Consider the following 15,226-nt stretch of genomic DNA (forward strand, 5'->3'; position numbering starts at 1 on the left):
GCCGTCGTAATGCCCGATTTACCTTAGACTATTTTTGTTCTTAACTTTAGGACCCGTGAACTCACTGTTAGATTCTGACCATTGCCATTTTTAGATAGTTCATGTTACGAGCTTCGTTTTGATATGTGGTTCACTTGAATCCGATGTACGGTTTAGGAGAAACAACCGTTTTAAAATAACGGCGTTTCACGAACGAACCATTACCCCTTACCTTACTTTGAAACCTTAGTTAAGGCCCTTAAATGACTAATTGGAGTATGAAACAATTATGTAAAGTGGATTAGGAAGTTGGTAGAGTACTCGTAAAGAATCTCATTAAAATTCTTAATGATTAATTTATTAAAAATGGTGGAGCCAAGGGTACTCGAGCGACTTAAGTGAATCGTTAAGCGTAAAAGCGACCATAAGAGAACGTTAGAGTCTAATTTGTTAAAGTCTAGTTTCTTAAGCAACTTTGGTTAATTCCAACTTATATGTTGTTTATAGGCTACCAGACTCGCCCCAGGTCTTTTACTACCCCCAGTCGCTCAGGCAAGTTTTCTACCCGTTATACTGTTGTTGTGATGTATATATGTCTATGCATTATCTTGTGATAAATGCATGATTGTTATTAGAAAATCTTGTGATATATTGGAGCATGCTGATATAGTATATATGCATGCCTGTTTCATAATCTTGCTATCTAATTGTTGATTCAAATGCTTATAAGTTGCATAATACCTATGTTAGAGATAAGCAGTAGTTGCATATACCCTTACTATAGGGGACCCAAAGGTGAACATTTTCTAAACCGGGAGTCGATATTCCCGAGTATATTATATATATATTTTTATATATATAGATATAGTTTTCAAAACTATTAATCGAATAAGGTTTATTCGATAATTTTATTTTAATTAATGAATATTAGTTTGAATATTCACTCGAGGACTTATGACTCCGTTTATTTTAATTAATGAATATTAGTTTGAATATTAATTCGAGGACTTATGACTCCGTTTATTTTATTTAATGAATATTATTTTGAATATTCATTCGAGGACTTATGACTCCGCTTATTTATTAAATAATATTCTTTATTTTATTAAAGAATAATTTTTCGATAATCAAACTTATTTTAGATTATTCAAATAAAGATCGTACTTTCGTATAAGTATATCTTTGGTTATATATTATTCATTTCAAGGATGAGTTTTAAAAACTTCTACTTCAAATTATTTTTATAAATATTATCCTTATGGGAATATTATTTAAATAATAATATTCAGATATTTCCTAATATATCGGGACCGATTTATTTCATTAAATCAGCATTACTCCAAACATTCTTAAAAATGTTTTTGAGTCTTCAAAATGATTTTTTTTAAAAGTTAGAGCGGATCCCAAAACTCATTTTTTTATATTTAAAATCTTCCTTTCGAAGGGGATTTAAATACTCGCTCAAAACCTGAGGGATCCGGCTCTGTGGTGTATTTTATATTCGCAACGAGGTTGCTGTTTTGAGAAAACATTTTGATTACTTGCCCAACGTTGGGGAAGTAAGTCCATCTATTTGAGTCGGCATAAGTAACATAGGCTCAGTGGGCGTCCATGAAAGTGTAAGTGGCTCAGTGGGAGTCCATCAATACGTAAGTGGCTAAGTGGCAGTCCAGCATAGGTCCTAATGCGGCCAGGGTGATGACCAGTGGGAAATTCGTCCATCTACTAGTAGAGAAGCTTAGTTATTGGTATCTTTGCCTGAACAGCAAGATATCAGGTTTATGCCAAAATTATTTTCTTCCAAATTCATTGGATATTGCAACTATATTCATACTTTTCATGACAGAGGTTCTCAGGGAACGTATGAGATATATATATATATATAGGTGTATATATATATCGGGACTTAAATGAAGTATCTCGTAACTTCAATTCTTTTGAATGATATTTCAAAGATTGAATTTATTTAAATCTTATCTTGTAGTTTCATCTATGTGATAAACTTTTGAAACTGATTATAGCTTGAACGGTGGTAGTTCGAGTAGTATTCGAAAAAGATATAAGTATATTGGAGTATCTTGTAACTTCATCTTTTCAACTTATATCTAGTAAATGATTATCTTATGCATGACAAAGATTTTCAGAAAAATGTTGAGACAAGGTTAGATATATGAGATCACCTTGCAACGATATTTTTATACAGTTATAAACTGGAACTCTGTGTATATTATGCATGGAAGAGGACTTCCAAGATTTTGAAAAGTATATGTACATATATATATTTTGCGACTTGGTCGCGTTAAGATATCAAACTTGGTTCATTTCTTCTTGACCAAGACTTTCATGAGTACTATGAGAATGCTCATATATTATTAATTATTATACATATTATTTCGGTGGGCTTATTGCTCACCCTTGCTTTCTTCTTTCATCACACAAAAACAGATAAAAAAGATGAACAGGACCAAGCTCCCAATTCGCAAGCGGTTAGGAAACATTTCGCAGTTTTCTGAAGGCGTTGATGCCGCAGTAGCTGAGGTAGGAATTACCAATAGGCTAGGCTTTCAACTTTTGATGCTCCAGACTTATATTGTTAGGTCACACACACACTGTAGAGGGGGTGAATACAGTGTATAGTACAATCAAATCGAACTTAAATAACTCAAGTAACAGAAAACACACTTTATTGAAACAATAAACTCTGTTACAGTATGGAACTGTTACCTCTCAGTGATGAACAAATATCACGAGAGCTGCTAGGGTTACAATGAATAAACTTCTCGAATATGATAACACTTATAGTGTAAACCCTATGTCTGTGTTTATATACTACACAGTTACAAGATAATCGCTAATTGATATGGAATATAATTCTGCTTCTTAAAATATATCAATCAGATATCTTTTCTTCCAAGTATTATATTCTTCATAGAATTCATTCTTCATGCATATCTCTTCTTATGTTTGTCTCGATCTTCTTTCCTTTAATCAGCTGTTGTCCTTATCTGAACGTCCTTCAGTACTTAAGTTCTGATATCCATCTTCTGATGATTATCTCCTGATAATATAAGTACTGATATCCTTAAGTCCTGACTTCCAGTAAGTACTGATTTATCCTGTTTAAGTAAGATCTGAAAACTAAACATAAATCATATTAGCCATGACATTATCAAATATATCTAACATATGTATCTATATGAATTGTAATAATGGAAAGGAAATGTAAATTTATTCGGAAACCCTTTCGAGGTATAACGACTTATAATTGTGGAATAAACTGACTTGTGTTATTTTTGGTATTCATCTCTGAGACTATAACTTGTGGTATGTGTGTGTGTGTATTGTGGGGTCACAATACGCAGTAGTTGATTGTTTATTAAGATTAAGTGTTATTAAGGGAAATGGAACTCGTGACAACCCGGATCCCTGACCCCGGATTTGGGGGTGTTACAGTAATGGTATCAGAGCTAAGCGTTATAAATCTCATAGATGATGTGACGTTAAAATAATAAGTTCACTAAGATAATAAGAACTCTTGCCAAGTTCATAGTCGGACTACCTAACGTAGTACTGACAGTTAAAACCCTTATGGGAACCTTTATAAATATCATGATAGTAACATAATTCGTGATCATATAGGGCAGCGGGGCACCGAACCCTGAGGTTCAGGAGCATCAGCATGCAGATGTTTTATTACATGTTGGAGATCAAATTTTGAATCCGATAGAGTACCCTAACGAGGGACCGGATGATATTCATATTGGGAATATTGCAGTTGAGGATGTTATCCCAGAAGGGATTGCTGCTGAGGAGGATCTCGTGGAGGGTCATGACGAGAATAAAGAGAGGACCGCTGAGGAATTGATGACCGTAGTCAGGGCGACTACCAGAGCTAGAATGGCCGCGAGGGTGGCACTAGAGGATGAAGAGTTACCAAGGGCACAGAGGATAATGAGGGCAGAAGGAGTGGGGCCTTCCACGACACCAATTATAACAGTATCAGACCCTCTTCCAGAGGTTCCTGCAGACATCCATGAGGTTCCACCAATTCCTGTTTCCTCTCCTGTACAGAGCCCAACACCTACTGAGGAAATGCCACCTTTATCTCCTGCACCATTATCACCTGATACCGTGCTTGGTTATCCATTTGGATCTCCTGGGTCTGCACCACCTGCACCCCATAGACTGCTAGATGCTACCACACAGGCTTCTCTTATCGCCGGTTATCATATGACTTTGGGTGGCCTGTCTGAGGCCCGTAATGTTAGGAGTGATCTGTTGGATCGACTTACTGCACCAAGGATTGAGGGCGGGGTACTTCTGGCAGGATTAGCTTATAACATGGAAAGGATTGAGGCTACCACCCGAATTACAGCTAGAGGCCATCTTGAGGGTCAGATTGATCCAGCTCTACTTGCGACTATCTTAGATCTTATCACCACTTTAATGGAGCAGGTTAGGGATATCGTGCGTGCCCGCATTTCTTGATCCATAATAGTGTGCAGAGTCTGAACAATCAGACAAGAATTACATGCATCACCACTTTTGGAGGATTAGCCTAAGTTATGAATGATTAGTTTTTAATGACTAGATGATTATCTATGGTAGTACTTTTGGGATAGAATCGATCAGGCCAAATGATGTAATTCTCTTTCATGTGTTCAGTTCTTGTACCCTCGAACAAATGGTTATGTATATATTCATTCCTTGCAGTTCAGATCAGTTTGTTTGTGATAAGTTCATATTGTTAATTGCACTATTAACACTTAAGAGTGTCATGAAGTTTATAGAACTTGAGAATTCATAATTTACGATCATGTAAGGACTGAACGAGGGAAAGACTTAAGCAAAGTAAGTAAGACAAATATCAAGAGATTCTCTAATTTTTTTTCTCAAGCATTATGCCCCCACGAAGAGTAAGATTTGGGGCAAACCCTAAATGTGATAATCAGGGAGGTCGCAATTAGGATATAAGGGACTCGGAACATAATGAAGTGGAAAATGAGGATTTTAAATATAGGATGACCCCGATTATGGGGAGTAGGAAGAAATATTTTAGGCTGAGAAAACATAAGTCGAGCAAGGAAGGGAGCACTAAGACGGTACTCCTATACGAAAATTCATGGACCTGTCTAAACATAACTTAGAATTTTACCCCCCCCCCCCAAACACCACCCTGAGGAAATAATGTAGTGGGAAATTCTTTCAGGACCTTTAAGTCGCTAAGCTCTCAGAGTTCCAAGGAACAAGTTGACCCAATCGAGGCAAGAGCCTGGCTAAAGGAAATAGAGGAATGGTTTTATATTCTAAATGATTGATGAAGCATAAAAGACTGTTTAATCACTTACCTTCCTAAGAGAGAGGCCACCCGCTGGTGGAAGGCTAAGGGAGATAGAGAGATAGTGTAAAAGCTTTAGAGCCAGAACAAAGGCGGACGAGTATGATGAATTATGAATCTAAGTTGTAAAAGTTGTAAAAATTCGTTCTGAGGACAAGAATCCCATAACGACTTGATGTTTGAAGTCAATGATTAGTGGGTTCATGAAATGATTGTAAGAGAAAGGAAAATAAAGAGAAACTGAAGTGGAAAGAAATAAAAAGGCAATACAGTTTGAAGAATGATAAGGGAGTTGGGTATGAGGAAACCCTAAAGACTCGTAGCAACAGAAATAGAAAAGTATGTAATCATCAGGATGAGGGTGATTCACTACGAGTTAAAGTTGATGGTTGAAGGCATAAGAGATACATATATTTTATCCCCTGTAAGTTGAGAGGATTCGAGGAAACCTTGAGATAGTTTGAAAGATAAATAATGAGATGCGGATAGACTGAGGAGACAAGAAAGTAAGAAATTAGGAAAATTGGATGAAGGAAGTGACCTTCAAGAATGTGAAGTGTAAGACCGGTGTCATGATACCCAGAAAGGGAGATGCCAGGTATGAAAGATATCCCAACATTGAGATGACTGTTGAGATAAACAACAAAAGTAAATGATGAATTATTAAGAAGAAGTTTACGTTGAACACGACCAATATCTTCCAGAACATCCTTGTTATCGTTACCAAATTAGGCAAGAAAAGCGGATAACCGTTGTTATCTTTTGGAGGCCATATTGATTAACCTCATTTTGAATACAGATGTTATTTTGAAATTAGGCATATACTATCGACGTGGGAATGATTGAATAAGACACCCTTATGAGGGATATATGACTTGATTTATCCATGGAAGGATGCATGTACCTTTTTAAAGGTGGAATTAGGGATAGAACATCGGTAACTTAAAATGAATCCTAGGGGAATGCATAAAGGTTGGCATTTCACCCTTAATAGGGATAGTATGAGTTTTGACAGTATGAATTGGAAAGGATTAAGGTAACAACAACCATTAAGGATCAGTGGAGAAATTTTTCAGAAGTATATAGACAATAATTCTGGTATTAGTAAATGGTATCTTGATATGCCCTGTGCCTAGGGTGTACCTGATGAAGGATTTAAGGATAACCTTAGAGGTTTTACAAGGAGAAAGGTAATATTCAAAGTTCTCAAGAATAGAAATTTTGATGAAGGAAATATGGCATAATTATAATAATGCCAGGTGGGTACGTGTTAAACCATAAGGAGTATAGATTGAACCAATGAAGGTCAGAATTGTTAAAGCAAGAAGGGCCCAAGATAAAAGACGTCCTAAGTATGATCGAGAGTCAGCCATGATAATGTTTACATTTAAAGACTAAGGCAGTGACTTATGGAAAAAAATGGTGATTTTTTTTTATCACAAGGACTTAAGAAAAGCATTTTCACATAAACAGTGATTTGAAATGAGGTAGAAAATTTAGTGAATGTGGTTAAAATGACATTGATTGTAAGGAAATATTACTATCAGGAAAGGCCAAAGAGGTGGCCGACACTTTAAGTGTAAGAAGACAATTATCGGTGCCCGTGCCAGAGGAATACAGTGATAATGGTTAAAGCCGTGAAGATTGTATTATGGTTTGAAAGATTGACATTCCTTCTGATGATTGTGCGATACTCAACCGTGATAGTAGTTTGGTAAAGATTTAATTTATGTAATCTCCGTGAGCGGGCTATCTATCTTATAAGGTCATATCTTGAGATAAGCCAGGACCATGTTACGAAAGGACTAAATGAACCTTTGAGCTTCATGTCTCCTAATAAAGATGTATGATTAAGAATGGTATTAAACTGCTATTGTTGCTTTGATTGAAACTCTTCTGCAATTTTATCTGCTTCATGTCATGAATGTACGTCAGGATCTGGAGTATTCTTCATGAATTATGAATGGTGATTATGTTAACTCTTTAAAAGATTTTGATATGGCAGATATGGACTCCGTATGATTAGATATTAAGATTCCGAGGAAAATGAATGACTACAGTAGGTCAGCGATGGACCATAGTAATGCAGCAATGATTCTGCGAGTAATGAGTCGATTACAACCGTAAGAGTTGTATTAGAATGGATGTTGAGATTGAGTACCACTAATCGGGTCGTGGTGATGTATAAGTTATCATTGATAGACTAATTAAGTCGATTATCTACCTACTGAATATTTATTCCTTCTTATGAATAGAGAGCCGTATTACTATACGAGGTAGGTTGCAGTGCAAGTATAGAATTCTAGTAACGATGATGTCTAGAATGAAATATCAGATTCGATTTTCGCTGTTGAGGGAGTTTCAACGGTGATTGTTTATAAGCTCGAGCGAGAGCATGGGTCCATAGGACGATGGACGGAATAGTAAATATTCAGGCACGTGAATTGCGATGTTATAATACTTGATGTTGATATATATACACATATGTTTTGTTCTCCTATGACAAACCTCTATAGTTCAGAGGTAGATTCCAAGCCAGTTATTTGTGGCAGTATTTTTTTCATATACAATTCTCTTCAATTCGTCCTTTTCTCTCCTTTTCATTTTGTATAAGCTGAGAAGAACAACCCTTCCAGAAGGGGAGATATTGCCGAATGACTATCTATCTGTGTGATAGAAGCCTAGTAGGATACCACATGTTGTTTAATTGCTTTTCAAGTACTAGAGGTTGGCCACCTTCTGTACTAACTATGCAATAGAACAAGTGTTCATGATCATAGTGATCTCTCAATAAATTCTTTTACTTATACACGAAGGACCAAGCTTTCGAAGATGGAGGCAGCTAGAGATGAAGTGGTACCAAGTATGGTGGTATTCGGAATGGAAACGCATTCGTGATACTAAGGTTGACGCATTTATTAAAAGGTTATAAAACTCTAGCGAGTAAAGGTATATCTAGAATAGTATTCTGTACGGAAGATAGTAACGCTTACGAACAAGAAAAGAAGGAGTATTGAGAAGCAAAAGCTATAATGCTAGAAGCTATGATGAGAGTCTGTGCAATAGACTTGAAAGAATTTAGAATGATCACTTAACACGGATTGAGTTTTCTTACGACAATAGATCATATGTCATTATCGAGATTTCGCCTTATGAGATCCTTGAGGGAAGACAATGTCGATCTCCCTTATGTTAGGATGAAGTTGTAGAGCGCAAGATGCTCGGACCCGCAGTAGTCCAAAGGAACAGGGATATAATAGATCTAATCAGAGGACGACTGGTAGTAGCCCAAGATGGACATAAGAAGTATGTTGATTTGACATGAAAGGACAAAGAATAGGAAGTAGGGGACCTAGTGTTGCTATAGGTATTCCCTTGGAAAGGATGGATGAGGTTCGGAAAGAAAGGAAAGCTAAGCCCATGAATTGTTGGACCCTTGGATATATTAAGACGTATTGGGAAGTTAGCATATGAGCTAGCCCTACCCCCCGAACATGTAGCAAGTTTATAACGTGTTCCACGTATCAATGTTAAGGAAGTGTAATCTGGATTCCAGACAAATAGGGGCATATGAGCACATAGACATGTAACCAGGAAAGGTTATAGATCAAAAATGAACAAGTGCTTAGGAGAAGGGTTACCAAACTAGTCAAAGTTTGGTGGTAGAACCACAATGTGGGAAAATTTACTGGATAGTTAGAAAGTGCAATGCTAAGAGAGTATCCCTATTCATTTTCTATCTTATTCCGGGACGGAATCCTTTTAAGGAGGGTAGACTGTAATAACCCCAAAAATTTTGGACTTTTTGTAACCCTTATGAATAGTGATTTTGTTGATTATGCTGAATAAGAAAACTTTTCATGTCACACTATGTAGAGGTTCTTTTATTGAAATTCTGAGATCTTATTAGTACTCTATATGGTATATAAGTGTATGTAAAGATCGTCAGAATCCAAATTCGAACACTTTGATTTTTCCCGAAAACCCACCAGATACAGAAAGAATTGAGTATAAGGTAACATGATTAAAAGGATTTAAATTCAAGGATTATAAGAGAGGATCATAAAAGGAATATAAAATATTGAGAAAGGTTTAGGGGAACCCAAGTAATAAGATCCCGGGTATGATCCCTCAAACGATAAATGAAAACGAAAGTTGAGCGAACCGTATAAGCGGTCATTAGCCAAGTAATTAGGGGTTAATCAAAGAGGCTAGTGGATTATGATGTCATCACACCACAAGGAAACGACATGTGGCAATTGGATGACATAAGCATGACAAAAAGAAGTGTGTTGTTGGTTGATTCTTGGCCATGCAAAAGTTACCATGGTAAATCCTAAAAATTAGCCAAGCCATAAAAAGAAACAAAACAAATATCATAACACAAACTTGGAGTTGACTTTCCCTTTCAAGAACATCAAGCTCTCGGCTCTTCATCTTTTGAAAGAGGAGAAAATCCAAAACCAAGATCCAAGCCTTGTTAAATTGTGAGGTAATTATCCAAGGTTCCTTATACTTAGATATAACTATTCTATGAATCTAAGCTTCCATTTCCTTCAAAATCTCTTTCAATAAATCATTGAAGAAGAGAGTGAATAGTGTTTTCAAGAACTTGAAACTTTTGATCTTGTGTTTTTGTTTAGATATAGCTTGGGTAAGGATTTTCAAAGGTTGTTTCAAGCTCCTTAGTTACTTCAACTCACCAAGAAAGGTATAATCTCTTACCCTAGCCTTATTATTGAATATTAGAGCTTTTTATGATTGGTATAGTCCATGTAAAGTATGATTCTTGTATATTTAAAGTTTGGTTGGATTTGTAATGAATTTGAGTTGTAAATCTTGGATTATTGGTTAATGAACTTAAGTATAGCTTTTAGTTCATGTTTGGGGGTAGTATAAATTGGAAAATCTTGAGATGTTGGGACTTTTGTAGTGAATTATGGAAGGAGTTTGGTTGTAATGTTGATTATGGGTTGATTTTTGGATTGATTGGAGTAGTTTAAAATTTGGTAATCGCGTAAACATAGCCGTCGTAATGCCCGATTTACCTTAGACTGTTTTTGTTCTTAACTTCAGGACCCGTGAACTCACAGTTAGATTCTGACCATTGCCATGTTTAGATAGTTCATGTTACGAGCTTCATTTTGATATGTGGTTCGCTTGAATCTGATGTATGGTTTAGGAGAAACGACCGTTTTAAGTAACGGCGTTTCACGAACGAACCATTACCCCTCGCCTTACTTTGAAACCTTGGTTAAGACTAGAGATGCCCAAAAGGCCCACCGGGCCGAGCTTTGACCGGACCGGGCTTTTCGGGCTTTGACTTTGACCGGGCCAAGCCGGGCCGGGCTTTCCGAAAATGTTAGAGCCCGTTTGGGCCCTCGAGGCCTAACCGGGCTTTTTTTTTCGGGCCGGATCGGATCGGGCCGGGCTTTTTTCTAATTTAAATCGGATCGAGTATTATTAAATATTCCGAAGAATACATATGTTAGCAACTAGATCATCATTAAAATGTATTACTTAACATGGAATATTTTACGAAAATATTATTTCGTTGAAAATATTTAAGTTCGGAAAAAAATAAACATGTTTATAGAATAATATATTTTATCATTGTTATGATAACAATGATATCTAAATATATATAGTGTACTTGTTATATCTTCTTTCATTATTTATGCAACGAAGTATATAAATAATATTATTAATCACAAATATGTTAATATATATGTGTTTAAAGTATTATTTATATTTATAGTAAATGTGAATTTATAGATATATAAGAAAATATATTAGAATAATCAGATTATAACCGGGCTTTTTTGGGTTTTTTATCGGGTCGGGTCGGGCCGAAGCCCGGGCTTTTAACCGGGCCGGGCCGGGCTTTGCCTAAAATATAGGGCCCGTTGAGGCCCGAAGCACGGGCCGGGCTTTGACCGGATCGGGCCGAGCCAGATTTTTGGGCACGGGCTTTTTGTGCATCTCTAGTTAAGGCCCTTAAATGACTAATTGGAGTATGAAACAATTATGTAAAGTAGATTAGGTAGTTGGTAGAGTACTCGCGAAAGAATCGCCTTAAAATTCTTAATGGTTAATTTATTAAGAATGGTGGAGCCAAGGGTACTAGAGCGACTTAAGTGAATCGTTAAGCGTATAAGCGACCATAAGAGAACGTTAGAGTCTAATTGGTTAAAGTCTAGTTTCTTAAGCAACTTTGGTTAATTCCAACTTATATGTTGTTTATAGGTTACCAGACTCTCCCCAGGCCTTTTACTACCCCCAGTCGCTCAGGCAAGTTTTCTACCCGTTATACTGTTGTTGTGATGTATATATGTATATGCATTATCTTGTGATAAATGCATGATTGTTATTAACAAATCTTGCGATATATTGGAGCATGCTTGATAGGGATAAATAAATCCTGATAATGGGCTGCTAGACCCAATAAGAAGATGTTTGATATTCAGACCAGAAAGGTTAAGCCTGATGGACCAGATCAGGTCTGGTCGAATAAAAATGGCCCAAAAGCCCTGATTATTAATTAATTTCGTAATTAATTAATAAGGGAAAAATCAGTTGTTGAGAAGAGTCCTGATAAGGATATAAATCCTTATAGATAAGCCTCAAGGGGACCTAAAAGGATAAGGAATCAGTTTCCTACTATCTAGGACTCCAAAGTCCATTCTAATTATGAGACTTGCCCACCAAGTCTCCTATACCAAGTCCAATTCGAGGACCACCAACATCTATATAAGGGGTCTCACCCCACAGATCAGAACTACGTTTTTTGGCTTGATTCTCTAATTCACAGAGATACGTAGGCATCTCGTAAAGGCAGATTGAGTCACGAAGCACGAGAGCAGCCATTAAAGGCCTTGAGCTCCCGAATCTTAGTAATAAATACAGCAAATAATAACCTTAGCTTTTTATCCATAACATTTGGCGCCGTCTGTGGGAACTTAACAACAACAACCATGGCGAGAACACGGAGAACAATTGGAGCTCTAGAGGAAGGAACACCATTAGAGACAACCCTGGTGATTTCATCAACCGTGGAGGTTCCTCCCCATTCAACTTATGCATCTACTCAGGGAGAAGCCCAGACAGGGGCAACTCAACCTCAGCCACAAGGGACAACTCCCCCGACTATTCAAGGTACGAATCCTCAAGTTCAACAAGTACATATACCTGTGAATTCTCGACCCGTCGGGTATGAATATTCAACTGTTGTTACTACTAACCCCCCTTATGGGATGCCCCTTCACCCTGAGGTTGGAGGAAGCGGATATGTTGGGCGAAGTGAAGCACGAGGGCGGTCGCCCCCCTATATACGAGGTTTGGATCCTATCCCTGAGGATCGGGAGTTTTCTGGTCCATACACTGAGAGAGACTCCGAATCTTCGGATGATGAAGTGGCCCCGAGAAGGAGGCGTCCTGGAAAAGAGCCAATGGCCGATGGAAGGCAACGCCCCCAAAGCACCCCAGGGGTGAATCCCCAAGAAGTACAGGAAAAGATCAGGGCTCATGAGGCTGAAATCCAAAGGCTGAGGCGTGATTTGGAGGCTCACCAAGCCACCAGACCCCACATACCTCCTAGGGGGAGAAATCCTCCTCCTATCATAGACCAAGATGGTCCGGTAAGAAGAAGGGCTGCTGTCCCAAGAACTGATCCAAGCAATCTCCTTCCCCTTGGAGATCCCGACGATCCAACTCCACCCTTCACAGAAGAGATAATGAATGCCCATATCTCAAGGAAATTCAAGATGCCCACTATCAAAGCCTATGATGGCACGGGAGACCCCGCTAATCATGTTAGGACATTCTCTAATGCACTGTTGCTGCAACCCGTGAATGATGCTATAAATGTCGGGCCTTCCCTCAAACCCTGTCGGGTATGGCTCAAAGATGGTACAGTCGCCTACCCCCAAATTCTATTGGATCATTCAGAGAATTAAGTCAGGCTTTTATTAAGCAATTCATCAGTGGAAGAGTCCATGAAAAAAGTTCAGCATCTCTTATGAGTCTTGTGCAGGGAGCTAAGGAATCCCTAAGAGATTACCTGAATCGTTTTACAAAGGAAGCTTTAAAAGTCCCAGACCTTGATGATAAGGTAGCCATGATAGCACTGCAACAAGGAACTAGGGATGAGTTTTTCAAGATGTCTTTTGCCAAACGACCCCCTGAGAGCATGTTGCAGCTCCAAGAGAGGGCAGGGAAGTATATCAAGGTTGAAGAAAGTATGAGGAAGACCATAGTAAGTAATGAGCCCACTGGAGGCAAGAAACGAAAAACTGATTTGGAGTATATCGCTAAGGACAAATATCCTAGAACCGAACAAAACCCTGATTCAACCCCCAAGAAGGGAGGACCTGGGCAAAAGTTCACTGAATACGCTAAGCTGAATGCTCCCAGAAGTCAGATTTTGATGGAGATTGAGAAAGACAGAGATATTCGCTGGCCTAAGCCCTTGAAGGCTGATCCCGCCAAGCTAGATAAGGGCAAGTATTGCAGGTTTCACAAAGATGTTGGCCATGACACCGATGAGTGTAGGCAATTGAAAGATGAAATTGAGTTTTTGATTCGAAAAGGAAGATTGAACAAGTATACTGGAGATGGAGGGGACAGAAATAATAATGGAAGGAAGAACTTTGAAGATCGTAGGAGGGACCAAGACGATCAGGGGCGAAACCCCCAGCCTAGAGGACCAGTTATAAACACCATTTATGGAGGGCCGAGACCTCGAGGGCCTGTGATAAACACGATCTTTGGAGGTCCAACTGCTGCTGGATTGTCCAAAAATTCCAGAAAGGCATATACTAGAGAGGTTATGCATATTGTTGGAGAAGCCCCGAAGAGGGCCAGGACAGAAGTAACATTGGCTTTTGATGATTCCGACCTAGAGGGTGTGAAGTTTCCCCATGACGACCCGCTGGTCATAACACCAATAATAGGAAATAGCCCGGTTAAGAGGGTCCTTGTGGATAATGGTGCTTCTGTGGATATCTTGCTCCACGACACCTTTCTAAGGATGGGGTATAACGACTCCCAGTTAACACCAACCGACATGCCGATATATGGATTTGCTGGAGTAGAATGTCCTGTGGAAGGGATAATTAAATTGCCAACCACCATAGGTACGGAGCCAAGGCAAGCAACGCAGATGCTGGATTTCGTGGTGGTAAAGGCTAGTTCGACTTATAATGCTATCATGGGAAGAACAGGGATACATGCCTTCAAGGCAGTTCCCTCTTCCTACCACTCAGTCATGAAGTTTCCCACCCGAAACGGGATTGGAGAAGAAAGAGGAGATCAAAAAATGGCTAGAAGCTGTTATGTGGCCTCTTTGAGGGCAGATGGAGTCGGGGGGCAGGTTCTTCCTATTGAAGATATGGATGTTCGAGAAAATGATGAGAATAGAGGAAGGCCAGCAGAAGAATTGGTCTCGGTTCCTTTAGACCCCGAGAATCCTGAGAGGACGACTTTCATTGGAGCCACGTTAGAGGAGCCCCTTAGAGGGAAATTAGTGAAATTTTTGCAAGAAAATAGTGATGTGTTTGCATGGTCAGCAGCTGATATGCCAGGCATAGACCCGGAGTTAATTACTCACAAGCTAAACGTGGATCCAAGCCGGAAGACAGTGAAACAAAAGAAAAGAAATTTTGCCCCGGAAAGACAAGAGGCTATAAGGCAGGAAGTGGAAAAGCTCTTAGAGGCTGGTTTCATTGAGGAGATTCAATTTCCGGAGTGGTTAGCAAACTCTGTAATGGTAAAGAAGGCTAATGGAAAGTGGAGGATGTGTATAGACTTCACCGATCTGAATGATGCATGCCCCAAAGACTGTTTTCCGCTGCCTAGAATTGATACCTTGATTGATGCCACCGCTGGACATGAGATGCTGAGTTTCATGGA

The sequence above is a fragment of the Apium graveolens genome, chromosome 5 (assembly GCF_009905375.1).
Source record: "Apium graveolens cultivar Ventura chromosome 5, ASM990537v1, whole genome shotgun sequence".
NCBI lineage: Eukaryota > Viridiplantae > Streptophyta > Magnoliopsida > Apiales > Apiaceae > Apium > Apium graveolens.